At 46.6% G+C, this 21287-nt stretch overlaps 1 long non-coding RNA gene across 1 annotated transcript; it reads right to left on the reverse strand.

The window, feature by feature from the left end:
* Nucleotides 1-477: 477 nt before the first annotated feature.
* Nucleotides 478-14245, reverse strand: LOC129523227 (uncharacterized). Its single transcript, XR_008667081.1, has 4 exons — nucleotides 13917-14245; nucleotides 13077-13523; nucleotides 12263-12390; nucleotides 478-2664 (listed from the first exon to the last, which is right to left on the reverse strand). It is a non-coding gene; the product is annotated as an uncharacterized LOC129523227 (long non-coding RNA).
* Nucleotides 14246-21287: the final 7042 nt, after the last annotated feature.

The raw sequence follows: 21287 nt of genomic DNA on the forward strand, positions 1-21287 counted from the left end.
GCCCCCAAAAGATCCCAGAAGAGAAGAAAGTACTTAGGAGTAAAAACCATGTGACGTGACGGTACATTTGCAGATACTGATTTTGGATTTGAAGCGTCCAAAGTGATGCTAAAATGTCAATCTTCTCTTAAATGTTGCCTCTTTCTCCCTCCCAAACTATGATACTTGCACCAGTCACTCTAGTTTTTTTTTTTTTTTTGTCACTCTAGTTTTTGTCAGCACGCGTGTGGGGTGGAGGTGGGGTGGGGAATGAGTGGATGGGAAATGTGGGGAACTTTCTTCCATGATTTAGAAAGTTGCCACATCAAAGCCCATTTTTGTCTGGGTCTGGTACCTTCATAATGTGAAAATCTGTTCCCTGTGGAAACACTGTTTCCAAATAGGGTCCATTGGTCCCCGTGACAGGTGTTCCTTTGTGACTTTGACATACATCATGTTCCTTGTCTTGGTTCATGTTATCACTCATGTCCTTTCCTCTCTGCTTCAGCCTGTCTCAAAACAGATTTGGGATTATTATTACTCTGCAGAGTTGGTGCTTTCCGTAGGGTCCCTTCTGACTGTCTTCTGGGTGGGTTATCTGATGACTTCCTCATTTCCTCTATGAAAATGGATGTACTCTGTTCTCTGGCTTATCTAGAATCGGTTCTGAGAAAGTATATTCCTAGGCAATGCTACATTCTCAGTTTTATTTTTTTAAAAGATTTTATTTATTCATGACAGATATACACAGAAGGACAGAAATACAGGCAGAGGGAGAAGCAGGCCCCCTGCAGGGACCCCGATGTGGGACTCGATCCCCGGACCCAGGATCACACCCTGAGCTGAAGGCAAACCCTCAACCACTGACCCACCCGGGTATCCCATTTGCATGGAGGTGAGAGAAGTATACAGTGCAAGAACTCACTTTGTCTTCAACTCAAAATATGGGAACAAATGTGAAGACTGTGTATGGCAAACAGCGATTTCATCTGTGTTTAACCTGGCACCATGGTGATTACAAACACTGACACCAAGACAAAGTAGTATTCAGGCATAAGGAGGCCTCTAAATCAATCTTATGAGTCTTTTTTTTTTTTAAAGATTTATTTTAGAAAGAGTACATGAGCATGGGGACATCTTAGGCGTGTCCCTGTGCCCAGCCCAGAGCCCGACACAGCCCGACTTGGGGCTCGATCTTACCACCCTGAGATCGTTGCCTGAACCAAAATCAAGGGTCTGACGCTTAACTGGCTGTGCCACCCAAGCGCCCCCTTATGAGTCTTTTAAAAATTAAAGTTCAAGTGTGAGATGTGTAATTTCTCATAAAGCACCTGCAATCCCTGGAGAACAAGTCTGAGTTCCCTGTTTGCCAAACGCTCTTCTTCTGAACAGCGTTTAAACCGTTAATGTCCCGGGGCATCTGCCTTCAGCTCAGGTCATGATCCCGGGGTCCTAGGATGGAGCCCCACGTGGGCCTCCCTGCTCAGCGGGGAGTCTGCTTCTCCCTCTGCCTCTCCCCTCACTCATGCTCCCTCTCTCTAATAAAATCTTAACAAATAAACTCTTCATTTCTTAACACCTTGATCTCAAAGCCCTCCCACCTTCTCACACAGCCCTTCTTGTATTCCCCACGTTCCAGTTCAACTGAACCTTTCTTTGTTCCCTGGTTTCCCCACCTCCCTGCCATAGTTCTCGCTGCCGCTCGCGGAAGCCACGGTGCTGGTCATCTTTGCTGTGTAATCCCACCCCTCCTTCAGGTCTCACTAAGCTGCAACTTTCTCCTTGAGGTGTTGGAATCGCTTTCTCAGTTTTCCCACAGCATAAGCCGTGATGACCCCACAATACCCGATTCCCTCTCCCTCCCCATGCCAGCATCCAACTCAGTTCATTGGAACTGGAATCCAACCAATGGCTTCTGCACTCACACTCTGGGCGGACTGGCTTTTCTGTCTCCCCTACAGTGACTCTTAACAACCAATGACTTAAAAATTTGGAAGAGATCAGAACGTGGAAACAGCCCAAACCTAAGTCTTTGTTGGTTAGATGGGTCCAAGAGAGGGGTACGTGGGCCGGGAAGCAGAGTTCAGACACGCTGGGAGGGAGGGAAGGGCCTTCATGCCCACGGTGGCTTCGGCAGTTGCTCACAGCTGTTGGCGGGCCGCAGGCCCCTTGCACACCCGTGCACGTTCCATTTCACATTGAATTTGACACACCCCAGACAAAATAATAAAAGCAAAAAGCGCCTGACCTCCCAACACTTCACTTAGCTCTGGATGAGCCTTGGTGCTCATCTCCAGGCGTGCCAAGGCCTGTTTCCATGTTTGGGATCGGGGGATACAAGCTTTTTTGGACCCTTTGCCCCACGTCACAAAATACCACGGACACATTCACATATCACTATGGATCAGCGCCACCATCTCTAGAGGTTTAAACCTTCAGTCTTGTGTATCTCTATTCCTTTACTGGGCCTTTTGATCGTTTCCAACTTTTTGCCGCCCTCCCAGCACTGCAAGCCCAGGGGTCGTGACCCCTGCACCGGCTTCGCGGGTCTCACAGGTGTGCGCAGCTCAGCGTCAGTCCTGCCAAGCGGCCTTCCAGGCAGGATGCGATCGTTTCTGCTCCGACCGAGTCCGTGAGAAGCTCCTCACATCCGGGACCGTCCTGGGGGCTGTCATTTCTGGCCATCTGATGGGAGAAAAGGATATCTTGTTATGACGTCAATTTATGCTTCTCTGAAAACAAGGGGAAGCCCAGGTTTTCTAAACGTTAATTGGCCATTTCTCTTGGTCCCTTTTGTGGACCGCCCGTGTTTGTCCTCATCTATTTTTCTTATTGCTGCTTGAATTGTTCTCGTTTCCAACAATTCTCTGTGTATGAACTATGACTTTTTGTCTTCTCTTCATCTTCTATATTTTGGTAATATCCTTGTTTGTCACTTGTCTTTCATTTAGGTGCTCCTTCTGTTTATGGATGTCTTTTTTCTTTTTTTTTAAGATTTTATGATAGAGAGAGAGAGAGAGAGAGAGAGAGAGAGGCAGAGACACAGGCAGAGGGAGAGGCAGGCTCCATGCAGGGAGCCCGACGTGGGACTCGATCCCAGGACTCCAGGATCGTGCCCTGGGCTGAAGGCAGGTGCTAAACCACTGCGCCACCCACGGATCCCCGTCTTTTGTTTTTCTTTATGGATTTTGCTTTTGCTATCGTGCTTGGAAAGTAAATTTCCACCCCAATATTAACCTATATACTTAGAGTATCCCTCAATACATTTATTGTGACTTTTTACTCCTAAAAGTTAATTACAGGGATGCCTGGGTGGCTCAGCGGTTGAGCACCTGCCTTCGGCCCAGGGTGTGATCCTGGAGACCCGGGATCGAGTCCCACACTGGGCTACCTGCATGGAGCCTGCTTCTCCCTCTGCCTGTGTCTCTGCCTCTCTCTCTCACTGTGTGCCTATCATAAATAAATAAAAATTAAAATATATATATATATATAAAGACTTTATTCATTCATGAGAGACACAGAGAGAGAGGCAGAGACACAGGCAGAGGGAGAAGCAGGCTCCATGCACCGGGAGCCCGACGTGGGATTCGATCCCGGGTCTCCAGGATCGCGCCCTGGGCCAAAGGCAGGAGCCAAACCACTGCGTCACCCAGGGATCCTGAATAAATAAAGTCTTTTAAAAATTTTTTAAGTTAATTATATGTGGAATTAATTTTGGCAACCAGTAATAACTAAACATCTAATATACTCCCTAACAACCCCAATGTACAAGTTCAGCAGTTTCTCTATGATATTGGCTTTAAAAATCTATGGCTTCCCACCAATTTTTTTTTTTTGCATTTCTTTTTTTTTTAATAACTTAATTTTTATTGGTGTTCAATTTACCAACATACAGAATAACACCCAGTGCTCATCCCGTCAAGTGTCCCCCTCAGTGCCCGTCACCCATTCACGCCCACCCCCCGCCCTCCTCCCCTTCCACCACCCCTAGTTCGTTTCCCAGAGTTAGGAGTCTTTATGTTCTGTGTCCCTTTCTGATATTTCCCACACATTTCTTCTCCCTTCCCTTATATTCCCTTTCACTATTATTCATATTCCCCAAATGAATGAGAACATACACTGTTTGTCCTTCTCTGATTGACTTACTTCACTCAGCATCATACCCTCCAGGTCCCTCCACGTTGAAGCAAATGGTGGGTATTGGTCGTTTCTAATGGCTGAGGAATATTCCATTGTATACATAAACCACATCTTCTTATCCATTCATCTTTCGATGGACACCGAGGCTCCTTCCACAGTTTGGCTATTGTGGACATTGCTGCTAGAAACATTGGGGTGCAGGTGTCCCGGCGTTTCATTGCATCTGAATCTTTCTTCCCACCAATTTGAAATACTACTTATGTCAGTGTCTCAGCCAGTGTGGGCTGCTGTAACAGAATATCATAGATTGGGTGGCTTGAAAACAATAGAAATTTATTTCCCACAGTTCTGGAGTCTGTAAGTCTCAGATGGAGGCACTGACGGCTTTGGTGTCTGATGAGGGCTCTCTTCCTGGCTCCCCGATGATTGATCGTCTTCCCACTGGGTCCTCACGTGGTGGAGGGGGCCAGGCAGCTCTCAGGAGTCTCTCATAAGGACGAGAGTCATGCCCTTCATGATCTATCACCAAAAGCCCACCCTGCTAGTACCATCACCTTGTGTCTTGGGTTCAATACGTTAATTTGGGGAGGACCAGACCTCCAGTCTATGGCATTCAGGCAGCGATTGTTTACACTAGAGTCCATTTCTGAGCTTTCTATGATATGAAGATTTCTCTCCCAATATCACACCCTAATAGTAATTGTAGTTTCCAATACTGTTAGTATCAAAGACATGTTTTTTCTGTTCCGTTTTTGAACCTTCAAATCCTTATTTTTGAGTTCCAAAAAATCCTACTTTTTAAAACCTGTAATTGCACTAAATTTATGATGATGTCAGAGTGCTTGTTCCTGTAAAACCTGAGATGCAACTCTGAGCCTGGCTGTATTTGGTGGCTCTGTGCACAGGTGATTCTCCCAATGAGGGATCCTGCCGGTAGGGTTTGCACTGGGGAGAGGGAGATTTGCAGAGAGGAGGCTGCGTGCATGAAGGCAGAGGGAGTTTGGGTGGGTGCTCTGAACGCAGTGAAGGCTGTGAACAAATCTTGCATTCTGGAGTCAGGAGTGACCTGAAGGACTGTGGAGGAAGGGGGCGCACAGAGAAGGGTGTTCTTCCCATTTCTGTGGAATCTGGTGTGGGCACAGGCCAGAAGGCTGACCTCTCTGCCATACCACTGGTCACTCCAAATAGGCGGTAGTGCTGGGACTGGCTGGTAAGTCAATTGCTGAACTTTGGAGGATTTTGCAAGCTTGTTGTTACAGCCATTTTTTATTTTTAGTTTCAGCGGTAGAACTTAGTGATTCATCAGTTGCATATAACACCCAGTGCTCATCACTTCCAGTGCCCTATTTAATGCCTGTAACCCAATAACCCCATACCCCCACCCACCCCCCCTCCAGCAACCCTCAGTTCATTTCCTATAGCTAAGGGTCTCTTATGGTTTGCTTCCCTCTCGATTTTCATCCTATCTAATTTTCCCCTCCCTTTTCATATGTTCATCTGTTTTGTTTCTTAAATTCCACATGAGTGAAATCATATGTATTTTTCTTTCTCTGATTGACTTCACTTAGCATAATCCCCTCTAGTTCCACCCACATAGTTGCAAATGGCAAGAGTTCATTCTTTTGGATGGCTGAGTAATATTCCATTGTATATAGAGACCACATCTGCTCTATCCATTCTTCTGTCAACAAACAATTGGGCTCTTTACATAGTTTGGCTATCATGGACATTGCTGCTATAAACATTGGGCTGCAGGTGCCCCTTTGGATAACTATGTTTGTATCCTTTGGATAAATACCTAGTAGTACGATTGGTGGGTCATGGGGTAGTTTTATTTTTAAATTTTTGAGGAACCTCCATACTGGTTTCCAGAGTGGCTGTACCAGTTTGCATCGCCCCAACAGTGTAAGAGGGTTCTCTTTCTCTGCATCCTCGCCAACACCTGTTGTTTCCATACACAGCCATTATTAAGATTACACTAACTAAATGTACAGTTAAATATGTTACATTAGGAAGAAAGATAATAAATACAACTCATCATGTCCTAGTTATTTTACTGCACATTATTATTATCATCTGTGCTCTTGCAGTTATTTATATGTACTGTACCTGGAAGGCGGAAATACTACACAATCCTGTGCCCTGTGGTTCTCCTCCCAGCTCCAAATTCAGTAACGCCACATTGGTCGCTGGCCACAGTGGGACTGTTTACTCTGGAAGTTGGCAAATGCTACAAATTAGGGCTTGATTTATTCTCCTGTTGATCGTCTAGACGAGGGGTTGGCACCTCTTTTTGTAAAGGGCAAGATAGTAGATGTTTTCAGTTTTGCAGGCCACGGGCCTCTGCTGAAACTACTAATTCTGCAATTGCAGGGAGAAAACAGCCATGGATGATACAAAAGTGAGTAAGGCTGTATTCCAATAACTTTTATTTGTGGATATTGCAATTTGAATTTCATGAATTTTCTTGTGTCACGAAATACCATTCTTTTGATTTTTTTTCAGCCATTCAAAAATGTGAAAACCATTCTTAGTTTGCAGGTTGTACAAAAACAGGAGATGGATTGATTTGGCCTGGAAGCTAAGTTTGCTAACTCCCTGTCTATAATTAAGAAAGCATTCTGTGAGGGGCACCCGGGTGGCTCAGTCGGTTCAGCATCTGCCTTCAGCTCAGGTCAGGATCCTGGGGTCCTGGGATCTATCCCTGCATTGGGCTCCCTGCTCAGTGGAGAGCCTGCTTCTCCCTCTGCCTCTGCCCCGGCTCATGTGCTCTCTCTCTCTGGCTCATTCTGTCTCTCAAATAAATCAATAAGATCCTAAAAAAAAAAAAAAAAAAAAAAAAAAGAGTTCTGTGAAAATCAGCTGTCCCTATGAAATTCAGTAAAGAGTATTGTATATTTTATTAGTATTGGTAAATCATATGCTACATATCTCTCATATCAGTTAAATTCGTGATAAACTTTTTTTCTCCCCCAGAGAACTGGTTGTTGATATTGAATGGGCCTGAACTTCTAGTGCTTGGCACCTTTGCTTTAGTCCAGATAGTAATAGGATTGTCTCTGGTACTTTATTATTATATATGATGCTGGCTGTTGAGGTATTTTATTTTATTTAAGATTTATTTATTTATTTATTTATGAGAGAGAGAGAGAGAGAGAGAGAGAGAGAGAGAGAGAGAGAGAGAGGCAGAGACACAGGTAGAAGAGAAGCAGGGTCCATGCAGGGAGCCCGACATGGGACTTGATCCCGGGACTCTAGGATCATGCCCTGGGCTGAAGGTCGCGCTAAACTGCTGAGCTCCCTGGGCTGCTATTTTGTTTTGTTTTTTTATTTTATTTTATTATTTTATTTTATTTTATTATTTTATTTTATTATTTTATTTATTTTATTTTATTTATTTTATTTTATATTTTATTTTATTTTATTTTATTTTATTTTATTTTATTTTTTTTTTGAGAGAGAGAGAGCACATGAGCAGGGAGGGGCAGAAAGAGAAGGAGAGAATCTCAAGCAGGTTTCATCTGTGCGGGCCTGACACGGAGCTCCATCTCACCACCCTGAGATTATGATCTGAACCGGAATCAGGAGTTGGCTGCTTAACCAACTGAACAACCCAGGTGCCCTGATATTCTTTATCATGTTAAAGAAGTTCTGTATTTTTAAAACCAAAACAAACCAAAACACAACAACAACAACAAACCTCAAGAATGATATGGAATTTCATTAGATACTTTTTGGGTTTTGGGATGACACACAAAAATTATATTAATACAATTCTGGGGTATCTGGGTGGCTCAATAGGTTAAGCATCTGCTTTCAGCTCAGGTCATGATCCCAGGGTCCTGGGACTGAGTCCCACACAGGGCTCCTTGCTCACTGGGAGTCTGCTTCTCCCTCTTCCCCTCCCTCTCCCCCTGCTCATTTTCTCTCAAAAAACAATCTTTAAAAAAATACAATTCTGAATAACATAGCATTCTTTCATTCTTATTCCATTCTGTAATACAAAGCAGATTGATTTGTTTATGTTTAGTAGCTCCATACCTGTACCCACAAATAATATTGACTTACATATTTTGGGGGGCAAAGGAATGCTTTCTTTTATGTTTTAATTTCAGCATATGCCCGCTTTGTAAAGTGAATTGGGAAGTTTGTCATCTTTTTTTCCCATGTTTTCTCTTGGTTTAAAGAACATAAAACGGTTCATTTAAAGTTTCAAGGAACTCAACCATGAGACCTGTTGGCCTCAAGAATCTTTTTCAGAAGTGATTTTTATTTGTTTTGAAAAATATTTCTTTTTCTCCATAGATACTAGTTTATTTACCTGTTTTTGCTTTGTCAATATTACTAATTTATGATTTATTTTTATTTTTTAAATGTTTATTGCATTTTTAAAAAGATTTATGAAATCTCTGCACCCAGCATGGGGTCTCAAAATCACAATGCTGAAATCAAGAGCCACACGCTCCACTGACTGAGCCAGCCAGGTACCCCTAATTTATGATTTCTAAGGAAATTTCTATTCCTTCCCTGTTCCCACTGTTTCCCTACATTCTAGTCTCACAATGTTTAAAATACCAGTTTGTTTACTTATTGGGTAAAAACCTTTGATACTTTTCCATTGTTCTTAAAACAACAGCTATATCCCATGGTCTAGTCCTGGCTTCCACCTTCCTCCTGCCTTGGGTTTGACGTCAGTGCTACAGGAGGCATCTCATCGCTCCACGTAGAGAAAAGGGGTGAGTCCCCAGGAGGAAGAGCTAGCAGGCGCATGCTGACAACTGGATTTCATTCGGCTTCTGGAAAATTTCCCTATCAGCCTTAAAGGAGCCTTAATTGTTCTGGGATTTTTGCTGACATAATAGAGCTTGGCTCATGACTGATTCTTGTCCTTAGGCTTGAAGGTAGAACAGACATTAATAAATGCTACAAAATGTCTTTGGTTGTGCTCAGCCAGCTTTTCCTCCCAACAGAAGAAATACTGTGCGTGATTAAATTCAATCATTTTCCAAGGGCTTCTTATGGTCAAGAAATTTTGCTGAACTCTGGAGTGTAAGAAATAGGTGAGGGAGACACAGAGAAGTTACCACTATTACAGGGCAGACTGAAGGCCATGTGACAGAGTACCCTGGGTTCTGCGACAGTAACAAAAGTCTCAGAGGTTTATAACCATAGAGGCTTATTGATCAGTTGTGCTATCTGTCCATCATGCTGTGCCTGTAGCTCTGCTTTTCCTTTTTACCCTGGGGCCCAAGTGAATTGAGCAACCTCTGTCTGGAAAATGGTGGCCTTGGAAGAGGGAAAAGTTATGCTTGCTAGCCGTGTAACCACTCCTAAAACTCAAGTGACACGTGCCTTTCAAGCTCACATTTCACTGGCCAGAATAAATGACATGGTCAAGCCTGACGTCGAAAGGGCAGGGAAGTATGAGGTCGAACCATGTAAGAATGTCATTTTATTAAGTCAAAAATGACCAAACATCAGCAATTTTATATGGTTAAACCGACTACAATCCTCCTATAGGGAGGGCAATGAATATTTGAATCTACTCCGTTGAGAGGTACCAGAAAATTGCAAAAGATCTTTAGAAAAAAGTATTGTTTTTTAAATTCAGATGAGGATATACAAAACATTAAAATTTAAAAAATCTTGTATTTCACTTGAGCTGGACACACACAACCAACCCTTCAAGTCTCAATAAATTAATTTAAAATATGCTGAGCTCTTGCTATGTACCTCCTCATTCTGCAGGAAATGCCAGGATAGAGCAGTGAGAGAGACACCTGTCCCCAAGGAGCTGACACTCTAGTCCCTGCCCCAGGGACTGTCTGGTGTGGATGATCTGTAGATAGGAAGTGGGGGGCAGGGGAGGTTGTGGTCTTCCTCTAAGCTCACATGTTGACCAAATTCATTTCCACGCAGCTGTAGAACTCATGATTGCTTAAATTACTGATTAGAGACCTTAATTATTTCTGCAAAACCCTCTGTCTTTGGCATTTAATACAATCTAATCACGGCATCCTATCCACAGTCAAGGGGAGGGGATTTTTACAGGGCGTGTGTACCAGAGGGAGGAAAGCTTGGAGGTGGCCCTAGAATTTTGCCTGCATTGGGATTGTTAGACTTTTTAATTTTAGCCATTCTTGTGGGTGTGTGACATTGTTTTAATCACTGTTTTCCTGACATCGTTGGCCATTTGTAGATCTTCCTTTGTAAAGTTTCCGGCTCGGATTTTTTTTTTTCTATTTGTGTTTTTCTTTTTGTTGAGTTGTGTATTCTGAACATGAGTCCTTGTTTAGAGGCAGGCGTTGTATCTTCTCCCAGTTGATGATTTTCCATTTTTGATGAACAGAAATTCTTCATTTTAATTACGTCATATTTATTGATTTTTTTAAATAATGATTTCTGTGTCCTGTTTATGGAATCTCTGCCTACCCCGGGATCATAAAGATATTTTCCTATCTAGAGCCTTTCTCCTGAACTCTGCATTGTTTTTAATTTTCAAACTTAGGTCTATGATCCGCTTTGAATGAATTTTTATGTTTGATATGGGACCTGTATTCTTTTCCCCCCTCATCTGAATAGCTAATTGACTCAGTGCCATTTATTGAAAAGACCCTACTCAATTGTAATTATACCTGTGCGAAATCAGGTTACTGCTTGACTTCTGAGTCTGATTTGGGCTCCCACCTATTTCAGTGACCTCTGTTTATCTATATGCCAGTACTGAACTGTCCTGATTATTTAAGAATTATGTTGTGACATCTGAACACCGTCTTTAAAGTAGGATCCCGGGAGTCGCCACCTCTCTAGCGTTCACACAGCTATTGCCTTGTGCCAGGGAGCAGGGTGCCGGCCACTAGGGATGGGGACATGGAAACTGGGAAATAAGAAGTGAGTGAATAAGCCATGTCCAGAGACCGACAGACTTGCGGAAGACTTCAGAAAGATGTATGAACATCTTGGTAGACGAAAAAACACGGAAAAGCATCCTCCTTTTAAAGTATCAGAAAATACAGATTTGGAACAATCCATAACTTTTTTGGATTCATTCAGTGCTAAGCACTTGGTGTACACTTAAGCACGCGCCGGGTATGTAGAAGACAGTCACGGGTGGAGTCTATGAAGGATCAGGAGCAGGTGCTGAGCTCAGCGGTGGGACAGGCTGGGCTTGAGGCCTGGGGGACAAGGAGTGACCACAGGTAGGAGCACAGTCCAGTGTTGGGGGGTCCTCAGACGGGGAGCCCCTGCTGCAGGGAGAGCATGGCCAGGAGCTTGGCTCCCACTGATGGAAAAGGCCTGGCTTTCTTACCTTCTCTTCCTTCACCTCTAATTGTCTCACTCCCCCAGTGTTCCTGGTTAGTACAGAAAACATCATCTATCACCCTTCATCCGTCCACCCAGAATTAACCTCGGGCTTTGTTCTGCCCGTGTTTGAGGCCCACGATCAGTTTCTTAACAATCAGGAGCAAACAGCAGGCAGGGTTTTATATCCTGCATTTCTTGCCTCATGTGCTAGCATTCCCCTGGGGTCCTTACTGTGCTTCCTCTGGAATCTCAAACCAGGGAAGTTGGGCCATTAGTGAGGATTTCCTGAATCCCCTTTGAATGGGCACAGTGGTTGGGCTTGGTCTTTCTGCAGTTGAGGGATCAGCTCTCCCTCCCCTCTCACAAGCTGCAGGTGTTTGTGACAGGAAGGCCGGGGCGTTTTTTGGGACCGATTTCTAAAGTGGTGACTCTTCTTTTTTAAGGAGTAGTGAAGTTATTATTTATTTGTTTATTTATTTATTTATTTAATTTTATTTATTTATTCATGAGACACACACACACAGAGGCAGAGACACAGACCAGAGGGGGAAGCAGGCTCCTTGAGGGGAGTCTGATGTGAGACTCGACCCCAGGACCCCAGGATCACGACCCGAGCTGAAGGCAGATGCTCAACCACTGAGCCACCCAGGTGCCCAAGCAGTAGTGACATAATTTAACGACCGGGTGCCAGACACACAGTGTCAGCACTGGGTGAGGTTTGAGCTCCCGGAAACTGCCTCGAAGTAGTAGAGTCCATTAGGAAAGAGGGACACAAGCCTCCACCATGCGAGGTGACAGGGCTTTAAGAAAGGATGCAGAGGGACCAGTGGAAAAGTACCTCGGCCGTGATTCATCGGGGATAGTGCCCTGCTGGTGCCACGCCATCCAGGAGCCGACAGCTGACGGCTGGAGGACACATCAGAAATAGAACCAAGTTCAGGCGAAATGGGTGAAGGGGATTAAGAGCTACCAAAAAAGAAAAAAAAAAAAAAAGAAAAGAATCAATTTAAGGGAGGAAAGTAAATGGAAATCAAGATAAAACATATTACTTCAGTGCTGTACCTGGCCTCTGCTGCAAGCATCTAACTCAACAACCTGCGACCAGCGTGACTAGCACCATCTGGCACAACGTGCAGGTCGGGCTCCCCGTTCCAGACGGCTCCCGGCCTGCCAGGGGGAGGGCAATGCGGTGGCCCATCCGAACACAGACTGGCTGATTAAAATACAGGCTGTGCATTAGACAAATAGAATTCCCAGAGTCACGGAATTTTGGATGTCTAAGGACGTTACCCTGGCTGTGGAATAACAAGATGGTTTAAACATGTATGCACATAGTGTCAACACGTAGAAATGGCCTGTCTGCGGTTCGGAGCCTGATTGCTGGCTCACTGGAGTCTCTGGGGTGGGGGGTGGGGGGGCTCAATCACACCCCCTAGAGGAGTTTTAAAAACAGTTCTATTGAGATATAATTCAAATACCATACAATTCACCATTTACGAGGGTACAGTTCAGTGGCTTTTAGTATATTCACAGATGTGCAACCATCCCCACAATTCTGAAAGCATTCCAATCACCTCCAAAGGAACGCCCTACCCTTGAGCTATTACCTCCCCAGCCCACCAGCCTCTCCGCAGCCCTAAACAACCACTAACCTATTTTCTATCTCTGTGGATTTCATATGAAGGGAATCATGCAATAGGTGGCCTTTCGTGACTGGCTTCTTCCATTTAGTGTCATGTCTGCAGGTTCATCGATTTTGTGTATCAGGTTTCAATATTTCATTCTTTTCTGTGGCTGAGCCATATTTCATCGCATGGATATGGCACATGGACTGGACATCTGGGTTATTTCCTCCACCTTTTGGCCATGACGGACACTGCTGCCATGAACATTCATGTGCAAGTTCCTCCATGGACACGCGCTTCCATTTGTCTTGGTTGGACACCTAGGAGCCAAGTGCCGGGTCCCACGGTGACTCTGATTATCTGAGGAACAGCCAGACTGGGTTTCAAAGTGGCTGCACGGTTTGCCATCCCCATCAGCAGGATAGGAGGGCTCCCATTTCTCGACATTTTTGCCATCTCCTGTTATCATGGTACCTTAAAATTTTTTATTTGATTTAAAATCAATTACTTAACATATAGCGTGTTACTAGTTTCAGAGGTAGAGTTTAGTGATTCATCAGCCGCCTATGACCCCCCAGTGCTCATTCCATCCCAGGCCCCCCTGCATGCCCGTCACCCGGTCACCCTACCCCCCCAGCTGACTTTTTATACAAGCGACCAAGGGGGTGTGGATCAAAACCTCACTGCTCCCACAGTGAAGATTCGGTTTGTTGATGACTAATGATGTTGAACATCTTTTCATGTGCTTCTGGTGCCTCTAGAGTTTTTGATTCAATTGATCTGGGGTATTTTCAAAAAAGTTCTTTATTTTGAAATAATTTATGGCTGAGAGAAAAGTTGTAAAAATAGTATAAAACTCTCACTTACCGTGACCCTCGGCTTCCCCACCTGTCAGCCACACTTGCTCATTCTCCACCTTGGAAACATTTGACAGTGAGTTGCACGCGTGAAGGCCCTTTACCTCTAAATGCTCCCGGGTGTATTTTCTTTAAAAAACAAAAATAAAACTTCCTCTTATGCAACTAAAGTAATCAAAATCAGAAAATCAACACCGATTCACTATTATTTACTAAATTTAATCAGAGTTTGCCAAATTCCAGGATGTCAGCATTTTTTTCTTAAAGATTTTGTTCATGAGAGACACAGAGAGACAGAGACACAGGCAGAGGGAGAAGCAGGCTCCATGCAGAGAGCCCGATGCGGGACTCGAACTCGGGGCCCCAGGACCACAACCTGAGCCAAAGGCAAACGCTCAACCGCTGAGCCACCCAGCGCCCCAGGATGTCAGTATTTTGAAAAAAAAGTGCCACAGAGGGTTCTAATGGACACCAGGGGTCTCTGTCCCCTCCTCCCGTAGAAGAGAACTCTAGAAAGGAGAATGCCCTCCCCAAGGTCACCAACAATTTAGGGCAGAGTTTTCAGGGTGCCCGGCCCCTGAGGCATCTTTGTATAGTTTAGGAAAAGATGCCTCTCCTGGAGCTGAACCAGATGGGCTATTGGCTTGGCAGGGGGACAGGATGTTTGTCATTGTATCAGGCCCCCCATCCTGGCGGGAGGCACATCCTCTGTCCTGCACTGACTACAGCAGAGGGCAGGGTGGGGAGGGCAGGGCTCCCATCTGTTCTGCTTAGTGGGACGCGTGCCCTTCACGCCTGCCCTTGGAGAGTCTGTGCTGGATACCGGGTGGAAGGTGCGGAGCTGCTTAGAGGCAGAGGGGCAACTGTTTCTTTGTTGAACTCCATGGTGCCAGCTGCTAGACCCTGCCCCACACTCCCCCTCCTTCACACCAGTTCTCACCCTGGTCCTGGTGGTCTTTCCAACCCACAAATCTGACTGCTTCCCTTTCCTGACTAAAACCGCCAGATGAGGGGGCCTGGGGGGGGGGCGTAGTCGGTAAAACGTTTGCCTTCAGCTCAGGTCGTGATCCCGGAGTCCTGGGATCGAGTCCCCATCGGGCTCCCTGCTTAGCAGGGAGTCTGCTTCTCCCTCTCCCTCTGCCCCTCCCCACCCCTGCTTGTGATCTCTCTCTCTCTGTGTCTCAAATAAGTAAATAAAATTTTTAAAACAAACAAATGTGGGGATCCCTGGGTGGCTCAGTGGTTTAGCGCCTGCCTTCGGCCTGGGCATGATCCTGGAGACCTCGGATCGAGTCCCCATCGGGTTCCCTGCGTGGAGCTTGCTTCTCCCTCTGCCTGTGTCTCTGCCTCTCTCTCTCTCTCTCTCTCTCTCTCTCTGTGTCTCTCATGAATAAATAAATACAATCTTTAAAAACAAACCAACCAACAAACAAATGAACAAACAAGACCACTAAGTGAAGCCACAGTTCCTCCACATTCAATAAATGGGCACACTGGTTGTCTCGGTTCCGCCCTTCCCCACCCAATGGCCTCGAACTCCTACTCTTAAGACTTGCTCGGGGTCTCACTGCAGAAACCCCTCTGAGGCTGGTTATCTGTCCCTCTAGATGAACACCTCCCCCCCCATTGATACCATCCAGCGTGTGTGTACGCAGATGTGCCAGCTGAGCAGGAGTAGGAGGCCGACAAGGGACAGGAGGGGGACAGAGACTGTTACCCCAAGTGGGGTCTCCAAGCCAACAGCATCAATGTCCCCTGAAACTTATTAGAAATGCAAATCCCCAGGCCCCACTCCAGACCTACTGAATCAGAAACTCGAGGTGGAGCTCTGGTATCTGCGGTACCTACACTTCAGGCAGCCCTCTAGGTGGTTCTGATGCACGTTCAGGTCTGAGAACCACCTCACAGCTAGAATCAGGGTGAATTCAGCCCTTTACTGGTTCAAGTAATTCAAGGTAGATATTCTCTATAGCTGGTAGGTCAAGAACAAAGATTTCTAGTGCACCTAGTATGTGCCGGACAAAGGAAACAGCAAGATGCATCGGGTGGGAGAACATGGATGGGTGGAGGACACTCAGAGCCCATAGGAGGCCAACTGGGGGGCCTCCAGCTGCTGAGCTGGGTTTGGGGTTACACTGATGGGAGCAGAGACCTCGGCCCTCAGTGACCTCTGGCCAAGGCTTCTAGAGTAGCCATTAGGAAAGGGACATCATCCTTATCTTCTCACACTTTCACATTTCTCATGGTCCTATTAGTATAGGGACAGAAAACAAAACAAAACAAAAACCTTTGGCTGTACGTGTGAGAAAATAACAATGCAAGTCTGTAGAGAAAGAATCTGGGCCTTCTAGGTCAAGTTGGCTTAAAATGTTGACACGAAGCACCTCTGAGATTGTCCTGATAAATAAACTCAGTAAATGCTTTTTCATACTTATGGAACTTTGGCCTTTTATATGTATTTTTGTGCCTATATAACTAGATGACAAAATTACTCAAAGACTGAACATTCTCCTTCATTTGCTAATATTTCTTTTTACAAGCACATTTAAAGCTCTGGCTTATAATTTCTTTGACCCAAACTCAAACCTTCTTGCCTAGAAGGCAGCATAGCATGTTCTATACATGACCTTGTTCAGCTTTTATGCTGCTCCAGAGTGACAGCAAATTGACAAGCTGTCATTCATGACACGTTGGTAACTGCCTGTGGTTCTATTTGAACTTGTGCCTGTCTGATTGTTGGTCAAGGAGAGTGGAAACATTTGGTCATATGGCATGCGCTTTTAATTTTCTAGAGCAAATATGTTGGAAAGAGCCGATTAATGCAAACACAGACCGTTGGTCTTCTGCAACTGATTTAGGGGATAGGTTGGTCAAAATTAATGAAAGATCTGAATTATAGATCTTGAAGGCTTGACAAGGAAACCTGGAACAGAAGCCAGGCCAGGATTGGTTCTCACGGGTCCCCCTTTAATGAAAGCACATGAACGTTTTGTGATTTGATATTAGAAATGCTAATGATTCCAGAGTGCCTCTGAAGTTCCCCAAGTTATTTTGAACATACTCCCCATTTGCCTCTCCATTTTCTGCCATGCGGAAATGAATTAATAATTTGTTACAAAGCTACTGGAATATCTTCACTTCTTATCCTATTAGATTACATGAACTGCAGCTTCAATTTAATTCAAAGTGCTTTTTTTTTGTTTTTTTGTTTTTTTTTCATTTTTTTTCATTTTTTTTTTCATTTTTTTTCCTTTTTTTCAAAGTGCTTCTTAACCTGAAATCTAATAACGTATCTATAGTTAAAAATGTCTGTTGCCAAATCCATGCTGCAGCAAGGTGATTCCACCAAAACACATGTCCTCCGGAGCCCGGCGGAGCTCCTCACCAGGGGACCCCACCTGCCTGCTGCCGGGTACTGTCCCCTGGTGACTTCCTCCCCAGCCCTCCAGAATGCAGCTCAGTTGGCATCTTTAAAAATCCCAGTTCTTCCCTCCCATGGAGTTGCCTCTGGTCACCCTGCACTTGTTTTCTTATCCTTCTCTCCAGTGTGATAGGCACTAGTTTCATACAGCTAATGGGGTGCGCTCATGAGGTTACACTTAAAATGAATTAAAATGAAATTCAAATAAAAATTCCATTTCTTAGCTGCATCTGCCACATATCTAATGCTCAGTAGTTAGGGACACGTAGTTAATGGTGACCGTCTTAGAGACGTAGAGACCGTTTCCATCATTGCAAAAATTCCTAGACTTTGGGCTCTGTTACTTAATGCCTCATCTCAGCGTCCGGCAGAGTGTCCAGCATATGGCCGATGCTCAAGAAGTTTCTCTTGAACTAAACCAAACTGAACCCATATGGTGATATCTTCAGAGACACAGGAGCAGGGTGTGCCTTTTGTCAACGGAGGTCATGACTTGCCGATGGGAGTAATGGGAGTGTGCACAGTTCTCTGAGGGAAGGGAATCAAAACTGGCTCAGGAGCCGCCTTTTACCTGGGCAGCCTGTCCCCAAGCCACGGTTCTGTCAATGTGGAGGGGGTGGGAATGGACACTAGGGGAACCTGGGGCATGTCTGCCACCCTGTAACCAGAGGACAATCTGGCCTGAAGGGCAGTTTGGGTGACATCATGGAGCACTCTGGATGTCAGGTGAAGAAGTCTGGATTTCCATTTACTGGGATTGTGAGCCCCTGAACATTCCCGAATAGGGCAACTATAAGATTGTAGCAAGAGTCAGAATTATGACTCTAGCTCCTTAGGTTGTAAGTCCTGTGGATTAGGAAAGGCAATGTGAGGCCCCAGCCATTCTGGGTGTCTCAGACTTTCAGGAGAACAGAGGCCCCAAGTGGAAGATTTTTCTCTTTGGGGGCAGCAAGACATGGTTGCTCTGTGCAGGTTCAGAAACCTCATTTCCTAATGGAAGCTTTGTCAGCCTCGGCGTTTTGTCATTTATTATTCATGAACAGGCTTGACTCTGTCCAGACTTAAAGCTCAAATGCAGCAAATTTGGGCTGCAGAGAAAACGGCAGGGAACTCATCCTTGTGGCTTCGGAACTATCCCCTTTGCTCTGGAAAAATCTTCTCTAGGAATCTGTGCCAAGACCCGGTGAGAAATGAGTTTTCACGTTGTATCCAAAAAGTGCATCTTGTAAGAAACTGTCTTTAAAAATGGCATCGGAGGGGGAAGGAATAAAAGAAGGAGTAACTTTTTCAGACCTAAAGCGTTACTTCTAGAAATGGAAATGCTAGGATTAAGGCATGAGCGATCAATGATGGGGTCTCGATGCCAGGTTTCAACTGAATTATTCTGTGTCCTCTTATACATGGACACACGCAGGCACACATACACACAACACCCTCCCGAGTGGACTGTTCAGGATCTCCTTAGTCCTTCCGGGGGGACTTTCCTTTCTCTGAATCAAAGGTCTTGGCAGGGGGGCCCCAGCAGGCTGTTAACATAAGAGCAGGAGGGTGAATGGCAGTCACACCTGGGAGATGATGTGACGTGACGGTGGTCTTTCTAAAGCCTTGGGTACCGTGAATTCTGCTCGTCGGGTATGGCTCAGTTTTCCATTCCTCCCTCTGCTGACTCCTTGATGCCACCACCGGCATGGGTTCCAGCGGCAGGGTGGTGCCATCTTCCTTCCCTGGTAGAAAGGCCACACGGCCTCCGTGGCTTGAATTTCCTGATCGTTGCATCTGCGAACATCTCTTCCAGGTTGTGAACCAACGCAGGAGTAGTTTTGTGGCCACAAACACCCTTGGTTAGTCACTAGATGCACAGTCACCAGATGTTCCTGGGGAAGGTAACAACCCTGAGGTTCTTTTTTTTTTTTAATTTTTATTTATTTATGATAGTCACACACACACAGAGAGAGAGAGAGAGGCAGAGACACAGGCAGAGGGAGAAGCAGGCTCCATGCACCAGGAGCCCGACGTGGGACTCGATCCCGGGTCTCCAGGATCACGCCCTGGGCCAAAGGCAGGCGCCAAACCGCTGCGCCACCCAGGGATCCCAACCCCGAGGTTCTTAAACAATTTATCAAAACTCACAGAATGAAAGGCCCAGAGTGGGATTTTTGACTCCCAAACCCATCAGAGGGCCTGGTTCTGGCAGCTTCACAGTGTCCCACTGACTCACCCTGGAGAGGAAGAGGGGCGTTTTGGGAGGAGGGAAGAGCACGAGCAAAGGCATAAAGGTTTTAGGCAGGAGAAGGCAGGTTCCAGAAAATGCAAGTTATTCAGCAGGGGGAGAGTCAAGTGTGTGTGGTGGGGAGATAGGGTGGAGAATGGAATGAGGGGGAGGGGGTAACGGGACTCAGTGGAACCATCAGGGACTTGTCCTCTGTTAGGGAAGATGCCAGGAGCCGCACCCAGCATTGCAGTTTTACTTTTAATCTATTTCACTCCAGCGGCTTGGCTGGAGAGTAGAGGATGGGGTCTGGCTTAACTTGTATGTAGTGTGACCCTGGGGGAGTCACTTCTTTCTAGGCCTCAGTTTTCTCATCTGTAAAACTAGAGTATTGGACAAAAAGAAGTTTTCGCCAATTTATTCATGATCGCAGGCCGCCTTAATTTACGGCTCGCTGGACTACAGAGGGTAGCCTATTGGCTGATCAACTTTGTTCATTATTTCCCTCACCCCTATGCACCCCCATTTCGGGGTAATCACAGCTAGCCAGCCACTCAGCGCCCCATCAGCGGAGCTGCACCCTCTCCGGTGCCCAGGGTTGATTGGCCTCTGGGTCAAGATCTCTCTTTCCACAAGGATGCGGTTCCCTCTTTAGGAAAATACTTCCCTAACATCTCTCTCAAGCTCCGCACTGCCCAACCTCCTGTTCCCCAACTCCTGGTCCCAGGCGCCCCTCTGGACCCTGGACGCCCGCTTGGCTCTCATTTGGGAGGTGCTGTGGGCAAGGGCGGTTATAAATATTTGGATCCTACTTCTTAAAACTATTTTTATTGGAAAAATATCCGCGCGCAAGGGAACCACCCAAATACAAAAAAAAAAAAAAAAAAAAAAATGGTGCCAAAATCCTTAAGCGTCCTGCGCACCCTCTCACACCTACTCCACCCCGCGCACCCGCCCTGGGGCGTCTCTGCCTGGGCAGGGCGAGTGCGAACCCGCCTCCTCCTGGGTCCTCACGCCTAAGCTTCGTCCCTCCGCTCCGCATTGGCCCAGAGGCCGCCGCCCCGGGGGCCTGGCGCCACCAGCGCCCCAGGACCCACCTCCGGAGTCGCCCCGGCCCCTCCAGGTGATGCCCCGACTTGCATGTGTCCGGAAGGATGCACCGAGGGCCCTCAAGCGGAACATCAAAGACGAACTCCTTTATTTAATAACAACGTTTTCGGGTGATGATGCACGTGGTGCAAAACTGAGGCGGCGCCGAGCCCCCCTGTCACCCGGGCCTCCCCGGGCCTCCCCGAGCCCCCGCCCCCGGCTCCGGGGCGCACCCGTAGCACCTTTCTAAGGGAGTCTACCATGAAGGATCATGTTCTAATTACTTCTGCTCGCTGCTTTCTCACGCAACCGTGGGTCGGGGCGCTGGCTTCCCGCCGTGGCCGCGGTCGCGCGTGCCGGACACGGGGGTCGGGGCCAGGGAGGGGCCCGACCGCCCCCTCCCGAGCGCGTGGCCAGAGCCCCGGGGCCGCCCCGCGCCCCCGCAGCCCGAGCGGCTCCCCGGCTCCCCGGTCCCGCGGGGGGACTTCCTCGGGGCCGCGGCAGGTTTCCCCTTCGCAGGGTGTTTTAAGCTCGAGGCTCGCGAGCGGCGCGCAGGGGACCCGCGAGCGGCGCGCAGGGGCGCGTACCCGGGAGGGCGGACCCCGCCCGCCCCGCCCCGCCCTGCCCCCGCCGCGGGCCGTCCCCGCTCGGCCGCCCGCCCG

Source organism: Nyctereutes procyonoides, unplaced genomic scaffold, assembly GCF_905146905.1.
Source record: "Nyctereutes procyonoides isolate TBG_1078 unplaced genomic scaffold, NYPRO_anot_genome, whole genome shotgun sequence".
NCBI lineage: Eukaryota > Metazoa > Chordata > Mammalia > Carnivora > Canidae > Nyctereutes > Nyctereutes procyonoides.